Source organism: Scleropages formosus, chromosome 12 (genome assembly GCF_900964775.1).
Source record: "Scleropages formosus chromosome 12, fSclFor1.1, whole genome shotgun sequence".
NCBI classification, from domain to species: domain Eukaryota; kingdom Metazoa; phylum Chordata; class Actinopteri; order Osteoglossiformes; family Osteoglossidae; genus Scleropages; species Scleropages formosus.
Genome location: NC_041817.1, coordinates 13759929 through 13772500, shown reverse-complemented (window position 1 = coordinate 13772500; position 12572 = coordinate 13759929).

The window sequence follows — 12572 nt, the reverse complement described above, 5'->3', positions numbered from 1 at the left end:
TTCTTCTTATTGACTTGTATTTAAAACAGACAGAAAGAGGGGTTTGAGCAGTTTAAATGCATCCTGAAGGTTTGCACCTCTTCCTTTGTTTTCAAGTACTGTTTGAGCTGCTAGACATTGCCTTACATGAAGAGATATTATGTTAATACTGAAAATTACGTTGGACCTCTAGGTCAATAATGGCCGCTATAATTGTTCTTCAGTTGGAGTGCCAGTAGGCTATGACGATGGCCATCTTAAGGTTACCTGAGCAGTCACACAACTTATACAAAAAATTGAAGAACAATGCTTCTACTACCTCATATTGTAAAATTGTAACTTGTTTTGTAAAAGTATGGACTCTCATATCAGTTTAATGATAACATCCCTAAAATTCAAGAAAAAAAATCTCTCCAAGAACATAAAAAACCAATTTACCCAACTAAGTGATGGGTATTATCCGTGTAGTATGCCGAGGCGGTCCAGAAAGGGGGCGGAGATGGGGGCAAAGCGGCCACAGATGGGGCTAATTACGTTCCCTATTTCTCCCCCTGCACCCAGCAGTAGAGGAGAGAGAGGGAGGAGAGCTATGGCTGAATGGTATAAGAGTATGAGTGGCAGGTTCAGCTGGTGCCTGCTATGTGTTAGGTCTGGGATTCAAGCCCTGCTTGGGGAGCCTAGTGACAGACTCATATCCTGTCCTAGGTGTGCCCTCTCCCCTTCAGCCTTGCGCCCTGTGTTGCCTGGTAAGGCTCCAGCCCACATCGGGACAAGCGGTTGTTGATGATGGATGGAGTGGTATCTCATCCTGTTTTCTGCTTAAAATGTACATATTTTGAAGAGTTTGTAATGAAATAAACAAACATAAACTGCTCAGATGGTAGCGTGGAAGTTTCCGATTCAGTTTAATATTAAGATTATTTTGCTGTCGCTCACTATTTTTTCTTTTTAAGAACTCAAATCGTGATGTAGAATTGTGATGCATAAATGAGCATTGATTTACACTGCACTCTCTTCCTGCTCTTTTGTGACCTTTACATTTGTGTCAGGTTTATTGAGTTTTTATAGATTATTTTTTATAGATTAAATGAAACACCTGTTACATTTCTGAGACCACCTGTGTCACAAACACCAGATGCCTGTCAAAGGTGTTAAATGGCCCCTTTAAATTCAGCTCTTCAGTATTTCACAACAGTACAAAAATACACAGGTTATGCCTGTTTTTTAAATGCTTGAATGATCCCCTAAGATGCCTTTTGATATGTCGTTTCGTACTATTCTTATTGATACAAGTAGTTGATTGCAATAAGAATACGAAAAGTCTGCTGTTGAGGCTGAGCACAAAAATAGATAAAAAATGGAGTTGTGCAGATAGTCAGCAGATCTGACAGTCAAAGGACTACAGCAACAATGCCTGTGGTTTCTGCCTCAATGTTAGTGACAAAACTTTGATTACTAATGAATGCCAGTTGGCAGGTGGAAGTCTTCAGATATAAAGTGTAGCTCAGTCCAGGCTCGCTGTGATCAGGAGAAATGTCCCCCAAGAATATGTTGCTAAGTATACAACTTGCTATTCGGAATAAATCACAACCACTGAATTTCAATGGGATGCGGAGGCCAGTATAGACAAGACTGCTGTTGAACAACGGGAACATTTTTTTGGATAGCGGGAAAGATCCCTTGAGACAATTCCAGTTCTCGGTTGTAGAGAGGAGAAAGATATGAATCGGTGCCCGAGCCTATGAGACCTGGGAAGTGCACTGATCACTTGCTACCTTATGTCAAAAGGTAATGTGGTACACACAAATGCACAAGGGTGCCGCAGTCAACCTAAGTTAACCTTTTCCTTGGTCAAGTGTCAGTGATGTGAGGAAGAACTTGACACCAGGCAGTTACACACAAAAGGGCAAGGACTGTGGTTATAGTAGCTTCAAGAGATTACGAGCCAGCAATTATTCCACAGAGCATGTAGTACTGAGCAATAAAAGTGAAGATTTATGACTCATTAGGTCAAGAGGGAAGAGGTCTGCACAACCTCTGCCTTTCAGAGCTAATACCTTGAGAAACTGAATTTATGGTCACTTGTGAGATATCTTGACCCTCAAGAGTGCTGATTTTTCTTGTGCTTTGCAGGAACTCATCGTTTTTGTGGAATTCGGAAGAAATTAATGTACATTATAAGTTTTATTTTGAGGAAATTAGAGTTGATTTTGAAAGCTACTCAGGTAAATCAATGTTTTCTATGTAGGGATGGGGGTATGAAACTGAAATTAGCAGATGTACTTTACCATTGTAGCTTCAACCTACGTATGTGTATCATTGTTGATAAAGAATGTTTCATGTGCTGTGGAATCTATGCATTCTGTACCAAAGTCTGTACAAGACGAAACTAATATTAGTCCTGATATACTCTCTCCTGGAGGATTGTTTATTAAAAGGGATGCAGCATGAATCCTTATTGATTCCCTCACCAAACAACAATGTGGTACAAAGACCACAGTACAAAGATCGAGATGGTGACCTCTATGACCTTCCAAAGTTGTGACCCCACCGTTACAAATGACACTGTTCCCTTAAAAGCAAATAACTGTTTAGGGCTTGCACTATTTAATCCACTCTCTGAGAGCAGAAACCATCATTCCCTGTGGCTTTATCACAGAAAAAGGTGAATGTTTCACATTTATGTGAGATTTGTTTTTTGCCGGATACATATGTTAGAACTACAAGGCAAAGTTAGCAGTCATGCCATTTTTGTGGGTGGGGGAAGGAGGCTGTATAGTGATGCACTTGACAGATTTTTAGTTTTAATAAGATTGAAATTTTAATCTCCCAACATTTGTATACACACACACATTTTCAGAGCCACTCGTCCCATATGGGGTCGCGGAGCCCACCCGGCAACACAGGGCGTAGGGCTGGAGGGGGAGGGAACACACCCAGGACGGGATGCCAGTCCGTCGCAAGACACCCCCAGTGGGACTTGAACCCCAGACCCACCAGAGAGCAGGACCATGGTCCACCCCCCCCGTTTGTATATATATATATATATATATATATATATTATATATATATATATATATATATATATATATATATATAGTGGGCAGTGGGTTGGACTGGGTCCTGTTCTCCGGTGGGTCTGGGGTTCGAGTCCCGCTTGGGGTGCCTTGCGACGGACTGGTGTCCCGTCCTGGGTGTGTCCCCTATGCCCTGTGTTGCCGGGTATGCTCCGGTTCCCCGCGACCCTGTATGGGACGAGAGGTTCTGAAAATGTGTGTGTATATATATAATATATACAAATGTTGGGAGATTCAAATTTCAATCTTATTTTTTTTTTTTTCAGAGTTTTTCTTCATCTAAGTACATCTAAGTAACATTTCTCTTGATGGCACTCTGGAGAAGCAGGTACCGCTTGTGTCTCACATTGCCTGGGCTGTTCTGGTATACGTTCCAGTCCACCTCATTCCATGTGGACTTTGCATGTTCTCCTCTTGTTTTTTTTGCTCTCCATGTCTCTGGTTTCCTCCCAGAGTCCAAACACATGCATTTCAAGTGACTTGGTGGCTCTAAATTGCCCACAGCGTGTGAATGTATAACTGAATATATATGTGTGACTACCTTTCTATGGGTTTGTGTTCTATGTAGGGTGTAATCTAACTATCTTCAGGCTCAAAGTGTCTGGCATTGGCTCTGGCCCACCACAACCCTGTTGTGGACAAACAATTATCGATAATGAGTCATATAACTTTTGTTTGTTGCAGAGCAGAAGTAACCAGTTTTTTTGTTGTTTTTTTTTTCCTCTGGGCCTATAGATGTACAGGATTTTCACATCTAGATGTTAGTTGACAGGAGAACACATTCAGAGGGAATACCAACATCAGCATAGGATTGCCTTAAATCAGTTTACTTCCACAGTGATTGCAGTGTGTGGCTGGTGAGTTTCACTGAACAAAGAAAATATGAGAAACATTACCCATGTACATGGGATTAAATCAACTGGCATTAAACTGGAGTTTGTAGAGATTTTGTATTTTCATTTTCAATCATTATAATATTATTTTAATTAGAATGTAGTTTGTTGTCAATAAAAAAGTTAAAATATACAGTTTTTTAAATATGTTTTATAACTTTTGTCAATTTTTTTATAAACCTCTAATAAATAAATCAAGGGACATCTGTATTGCTATAATTTTTTGATTGCATAGCTGAAAGTGGGCAGAAGTTTCTTCTAAACATGTTAAGGCTTATTGGATTCACTGTTCAGAATAATTTTTTAAATTTATTTTTTCCAGTAATTTTATGTTATTAATATTTGAAGTTAATCATGAAACAAGTTGTTTATATAACTTATTATTATTATTATTATTATTATTATTATTATTAAAATTATTTATTTATTATAGCTTTATCTAAGGATTTTACAGAACCCAATCAATGAAGAATCCAGTGAAATGTTATTTGTTATTAATTGCATTTTTATGTGTGTGGAAGGGGTGGAAGCAAGATTGCACTGTTGAGCCTTCTTGAGGTGTCATGGGCTTAATTCAGTGAAACACTGACAAAGAGAGGTGCCCACTTGACAACCCCAGTGAAATACCCATGTTGGTACCCTGTGGTTGTGTTGGTTAGGAAAGGAAGTTAAGCTTCTTGGTCTTGAGTCATGGAGATATACGCTAGCAATGCTGGATGTTGTTCTCTGTGGCTTCATGATGATGTTGGTCAGACTGAGTCTTTGTGTACAGCTGTTGTAATATACACATAGGGTGTAACATTTGTCCTGTGTATCTTGAATGTTAAATCTGTAAAGGGATTTCAAGTACCTATTGTGTTCATAAGTTGAGGAGTCCCAAAAGTTGTTAGCTTAATGTACAAATTAGACAAGAAAATGAAACTATAACCCACTTTAAACTAATGCGTCAGTGGTTACTGCTGATTATTTGTTATTAGAAATAAGAGGAAAGCCCCAGAGGGTTAGATTGTTTATTAAGTGCATGCAGGGTGGTGCTGAGTGGTTTAGCTGTGAATGTTTCATCACACAAGATGCCTTCACCACTGCATTTGCAGTTATAAAAGAGGTCAGAGGTATGAGCATTGTGTCGCGATTGGTAGATTGGTTTACCTCTGATCTTGTTCTTTTGATCTTTTAGGGATTCCCAGAAGTCCACATCCATTTGTTTCTGGCAGGGATCCTCAAGTGCGCGTTTCTTACCTCTGATTGGACTGTGAGCCGCTTTGATGTCCACATGCCAGTTGATCGATTTCGGCCTGGAGAGCCAGGCTTCCAGGAACACCAACTGGTCCTGGCCATGGTGGTGCAACTAGTAGTGCTGACACCACACCGCACAGCACCTGGGTGGTGTGAGAGAACTTGGGCTTGATCCCTGCTTACTCTGTGTGGAGTAGGTTTCTTTCCACAGTCCAAAGACGTTCATGTGAACTGATGCATTGACATAATGCCCAATCTTTAATATTTTATAAGAAGTAATAGTAGTAAGTTGGCCAAATTTCTCTGCAGTTGGCATTTGCACCATTGCACCAGTGAGATAAGAAACAAGGGTAGAGGCCGCTTAATGATCAAAAAAACATTAATTTCACACATGTTTGAGAATGGTTTAGACCATGCCCTTAACGTTAATGTTGACAATGTGACATAATTGTAAGGTGGTCACGTTCCAACCCCTAACTAGGGCAAAGAGCTCCTCCTCAAGGTAAACGTTTCTCCTTCTAAAAAAAAAAAAAAAAAAATAAAGAAAAAAATAAAAAAAAATAAAAAAGATAATCTCATATTACAAATGACAAATTACAGCAAATGGAAGCACTACTATAAGCAGCAAATCTATCCTGCAGCTGCACCTCTTAAATCTATTTCCTCAATGAAAAATTGATATTCCCTTTGTCCCGTTTACTGTGATTATGGAATATGAACTTTACCTCTAATATTGACATTTATATGGGCCATAACACTCCACCTTAAGTGTTTTGGATGTGATTGATTCATTATTTGGAGAGATGACTAAGTGAGAGTGATGTATCTGCAATCAGGCAGCTCAGCTTGTAATAAATACCTCTGCCAGTGTATACTCCATTTCAGGTCTTGAAGTAATGTTTTTGGCAATGTAACAGATATTACCAGGATAAATCAAACTTTAATGTCCAGTGTTCTCTACACTGGAGAGGGTGCATTTCCTCTAGATGACACTCTGCAGGTTTGGAGAAAGCACAGGAATGGCCAATCACTAATAAGTGTTGAGAGGATTAAACCATATAAAACCACTTGGTACAGACTAAACACTCCTCTCATGCTTTTTCGTCCTTATAAGTTCAGGAATACTGTAGACTCTGTCGGTCAAAAGTAAAAAAAGCTGCCTGTTTTTAGATATATTTTTCCGTAGGAGCATAAGTTTTCTTCTAGCTTCACTTTACATCAGAGTATGTAAGGAACTGGGGTTAAGGAAGACTGCTTTAATAATAATAATAATAATAATAATAATAATAATAATAATAATAATCCATACTTTCATCTATCAAAGAAAAATACAACAGAAAATAGATGGTGAATAATCTGTTAAAAGTAATGCTGAATGTAGGTACACTTGAGGTTTTTAGTATTTGTTTCTTTGTTTATATTTTATGCATTCCTGAGATCCATTTATGCTGAAATATCACCAGATCTTATCAAAATGGGCATAATGACTTCAGCAGTTAACATTGGTAATCATAAAAAATGTATTGTCCCCTTCATTAATTACTCCATATCAGTGTGTTTTCGTCTACCTGCACTTTGTTTTATATCGCTGCTGACACAAAACATAGAGACCAAAAGCAGGTCTAATTTGTCCCCACTTTGACCTTAAGGTATATGCAACAATAAATTTGCATTTACTCAGAATTAATAAAATATGTACCGTAATACTATGTTTACAAGATTATTGTAATCACTTTCATACAAAGTGTATGAACCAACATAGAGTTCATATCCTTACAAAAGTCTGTGGGTTTCCTCTAACACTCCAAAGACATGCAATTCAGGTGAATTGATGCCTCTCAATTGCCCGCACTTTGGGAAAAGGTGCGTGAGTGTATATGTGTGAGTGGCTACCCTGCGGTACACTGGCATCTTGTACAGGTCACAAGTTTGCACCCAGTGCTTCCGAGACAGGCTCTGGGCCACCCCGATCCTGCTCAGGACAAGCGGTTACTAAAGTTGGAAGGATGTTACTCTAAACTGCCTGTACTGTAAGCGCCAGATTTTGGTGTTTTTAGGTCCTAGGCAATTTGAAAGTGGAAAGAGGGGGCAAAGAGGAGGAAAATGCCAGCTGAATCGTGCCAATTGGCATGATACACTTTAAACAATTGAGCAAGGTACTTGCCCTAAATTGCTCCAGTAAAATTACCCAGCTGTGTAAATGGGTAAATAATCTTACATTTAACACTGTAAGTTGCTTTGGAGAAAAGCGTCTGCTAAATTAATACATTTAAATGTGTGCACAAACAGGAGTGTGTGTTTTATGTTCTTGTGAAAGTAAATAAAGTGTATAAAACAAAAAGCCAACATGCAAAACTTACAAAAGTGAACAGAATGTGAAGGGTATTCAAAAAAAGCCTACCTAACTGAACCCCTGTAGACAGTTGCTTTCTAACTCAAACCTGGAAACAAAAGGGGTCAAAACCCAGAATAAAGTCTTCTGCCACCTTGATAACTACTCTACTTTTAAATTACCTAAAGAAAGAAAACAAACAGGTGCAGAAGAAGTATGGAAGTGATAGGAAGAAAAAGAAGCAAACATTTCGAAGGATCAGCAAGAAGTGAAAGCACTATCAAAATCACACTAGACTTGTTTTGTTATTCCACAAGCAAGCCCCCCATTGTCCTCCAGGAAGTTACATTTCAACCTGTGGGAAGTCCACCTTTTCCAGTCCAGCGAATCCTGTCCATCACTCCTTGACTGAATTTGATGTACAGGCATGACTCCAAAATCCAAGTAAGGGGAAGGGAACCCAAAAAAACAAAATGGTAACATGATTAATGGAAACGTTGACGAAGAACATTTTTTGGAAATTGATCAGAAATTCTGGAAATATGTTTTTAAAATGAATTGTTTTCTTTCCATTAAATTTCTGTTTCACAGTTTTTCTTTCTTTTTCTTCGTTTACAGTTTCTCCTTCCTTCACAAGCCCTAAAAATTATCTAGGCCGTAAGCACTGTGCCTACAGTACTTAATGGGAAATCTGGCACAGTGGAGTGTGTATGTATGTACTGTATGTATGTTGCACTGCTACACTGTATAAATGACTGGATGACTATAGGAACTTCACCACAGTGTATTTAACATTGTAATGGCATCTAAGCATTGTAACGCACTTTGGAGAAAAATGTCTGTCAAAAAAATACTGCTTAGCAGTTGGCAGAATATAATATAGGGTTTGTGAGCCATAAGCATTACTGCGATACCATTTTGTTGATTTGGCTGAAGGTTCCCAGCTTCTTGTATCACAATCTGCAAGCTGTAAAGAGAATTTATTTGTGAAACATCATTCAGGGAAAATATTTGTTTTTCTTAACAATTACGCACATTTAAAGGTCATTCAGAAATATAATAATTTTAATGACAAATGACAAATACTTTTTCCTTGTTTGGTTAAGAAGAATGGATGGAAATTGCTGCCAACATGCCTTGGCAGACATTTTATTAGTTCTGCAATTCTATGATCCACAGCGTAAAAAGTATTTATTATTAGATTAGTTATTATTACATTAATGATAGCATTCAAAACCAAAGTTATGTAATTTGTTGTCATTAAGTCATGACAGAAACTTGCCAAATGCTTCTTTAATTTGGTTGTGGAACTGACACTCACCCTATAAAAATCTCCATGCTAACAATACTGAAAAAGTGTAGGTGGTTTCAAGTACAGAATGTCCTCAGTATGTTGCTGAATAATACGTGAATGGACAGTTACTGTGTTCAACACTGAGAAAATCATTTCTTGGATTCCTGAATTTTTGAATATTTATTTACGAAAAAGGCACTCATATGAAATGTATATTTAAATAATCTCACGACTCACAAACGTTGTTGGATATTTAAAAAAATATATAATGTATAGCTACACACACATTGGTTGAAGCTGTTTGTCCCAAGGGGGGTGCGGTGGCGCAGTGGGTTGGACCGGGTCCTCCTCTCCAGTGGGTCTGGGGTTCGAGTCCCGCTTGGGGTGCCTTGCGATGGACTGGTGTCCCATCCTGGGTGTGTCCCTTCCCCCTCCGGCCTTACACCCTATGTTGCTGGGTAGGCTCCGGTTCCCCGTGACCCTGTATGGGACAAGAGGTTTGGAAAATGTGTGTGTGTGTGTTTGTCCCGAGTGGGGTTGCAGCAAGCAAGAGTCTAACCTGGCATAGCCTGAGACAGGGCATAAGGGACACACCCAAGATGGGATGCCAGTCTGTCACAGGGCACCCCACTGGGACTCAAACCCCAGACCCACCAGAGAGCAGGGCCTGGCCAAACCTGCTGCACCTCCATGCCCCCCAGTATATAACTAATTTTATTTTTTTTTGAAAAAGTGGACTTCTGTTGGAAATGCTATTCATTCTTTTTTGTTTATTTTTCATAATTATTCTGCTCACTATGGACCACAGGAATCTTGTAATAAGTCATATCACTGTCTGGGAGAGGGCACCCCTGTGAGAATGGGGTACAACATGTGTTCTTACTTGTTCATAGTCGAATATTGTACATCATCTGTCCTGCAGAGTGGTTTATGGTGTGCATAGTAATATGTTCTGTATGACACAACAACAACAGCAGCAGCAACAACAACAGCAGCAACAGCAACAATAACACATTGCATGCTATTCATTACACATTACAGTTAAAAGAAGTTCTCTCTGATGTCTTTAGGCATCTCCTGTGCTTTGTATTTAAGTGTCTGCTCTCCTTTTCAGTTTCTCAAAAACTTTAAGGAAGTGAGTTGTATTATGTTTTATTATTAGATGTGACTATGTATGTGTTTTCTCCCCCTTGTGTAGCTAAGGTTGGCATGTGCCATATAACCCCTTTTATTGTATTGATTTTTCCCTATTATCAGCCTATGTGTCTTGGATCATTTGTGTACATAGAATTATTCAGTATGGAAGAGTGACTGTTGCTATTAGTCCATGGTCATGGTTTCTACCTCTTGCATTATCTGGGTCATGCCCTTAGTACGGTAGAGTGGTCTCACCTTCACGTACACTTTTCTGAACCTTGTACCTCAATCTTTTTGAAAGCTGAAAAGCATTATTTGCTAGTGACACTTTACGTTATCCTTCTGTTTGTTACTGTTGCAGTCTACCACTGTTTCCTTTGTTCCTTGTATTTCAAAATGTCATTTGAGCAACAAATGCACAACAGCTAAGCTACAGAAGGAATGAAATGCAATTTCTAATTCTCATCCTATCATAGCCAACTTCTAGAAGAGAAAATTCCGATGCCCAGACCTAGCATAATGTAATCATGACCCGGAGTTCAGATGATACATGACATGTATTGTAGATTATCAGCTCTTTACAGTATATTACATAATTGTGTCCTCTTTGATGTTATCTTTGTGCTCCATTATATCCCATAATCTTGGATTAATTTAAATCATTAGAATTGGAGAAACAATTGCAGTGTTAAATATAGTGTGCTGCATTACATTGTATGTCCTTCCCACATTTCACAAGGTACATTATGAACTGCAATATTTCTCAGAAGGATATTAAATCTGTATTAATTACACATTGTATACAGAGTGAGTGAGTGAGTGAGATAAAGAGGAACATCAACTGTTCTCTGGGCCCAAGGTCAGTTATTATTATAAAGAGACATTTGTCCTGTTCAAATCCGTATGTAAATATGAAGGAACATTACCATCATAATAACTAATGGATTTAATAATTAGGTGAATTAGCATTGTTTTTTTTTTTTTTTTTCCTACAAAAAAATCTTCTTTTTGTCCTTCATTTCTCCTTTCAGTACCCTTTCCTTTATTTTTTGCATTAGCTTACTAATATTATTAAAGGCAAAATTACAGTTGTGAGAACAAGTTGGTGAACTCTTTAGAATTATATGTAGATAAGTCATACTCAATACAATGTCACTTAACAACAAACACAGCATTTTACAGTGCCATTGAACAAAGAACAAATGGTTTGAACAATCAAGGTCACGGACAGAAAAAAAGTATGTGAACCTCTCGAATAAAGACTTCTTGTAAAGAGGGTAATTGTAATCGGATGTTCCAGTCAATGGGTCCAGTGTTCCAATCAATTCAGGTGTGGGTGTGAACAGCCCCATTGTATAAAAAGAAAAACAATATTATTTACCTGCTTTTCACAACAGAAATCTGTTAAAGTGTGATATTGTGTGATCAAAATAGATTTCTTAAGACCTCAGCAGAAGAGTTGTTGAAGCTCACAAGACTGGAACGGGTTATAAAAGGATTTCTAAAAACTGGGACCTCCTTTAGTCCACAGTCAGGCAGACAGTTTACAAATGGAAGGAATTCCTTTCTGTTGCTATGATATCCATGTTCACACAACCTCCTAATTATGAAGCATGGTGGAGAGACTGTAATAATGTGGAGCTGCTTGGCTGTCTTAGGGCCTGGATGTCTTGTAATTATTGAAGAACCAAATTAATTCCAGGTTTTATCATAAAATTCTGCACAGAATGTCATTGCATCTGTCTGTGATTTACAAATGTATGACTTGAAAGAAACTGTGTTAAACAATCAATCATCCAAAAGATGGGAGTAAGCGAATGTGGCAAACCTAGGCTGGTGGAGAGGGGGGAGGAAAGAGGGAGGGACTCGCCTCACCTGGGGCTAAAAAACGACCTCTATTTCAGCCCCTGTGCCCGACAGTGAACCATGGAGATGGAGACAAAGAAAGAGAACAAACCCGAAACCGATGCACGGTGACCGCACTGTCAGCATGGAGCACAGACGACCCAACAAGACCCCCCTTTCTGTACCCTTTCCTCGTTCCCCCCTTTCCTCAGCTCCCTCCCCCCGTGACCTGTTCCACTGTCTATGACACCTGTAAACAAAAGGAGCACGAACACGCACCGGCTGTCTCCTGTGCCGTGTGTTACAGTGAACAGAGGGACTCAAACAGAATAAATTTTATATTTTAGAATGGCCATGTAAGAGTCCTGGCCTCATTCCCATTGAAATGTTGTAGGGTCATCTGAATGAATTTGAATTCTTTTTTAATCCCAATGGGAAACTATTCAGTTGCAGCAGCACACCATATACACATTCATTTATCAGATGCTTTTCTCCCAAGTGACTTCTAGTGAATACTATGTAAAAGTGTCAGCTCACACCTCATACACCCAAGGTGATTTACAGATGCTAGATGCACTATTTACAATGCGTCACTCCTCCATACATCAGTAACACACACATTTTTGTCTGTGATACAGATACACACACTATGGGTAATATTAGAATCACCAGTCCACCTGAATAGCAGGTTTTTCAACTGTGGGAGGACACCCATGCAGACACAGAGAGAACATGAAAACACCACACAGACCGAGCAGGGATTAAACCTACATCCTCTC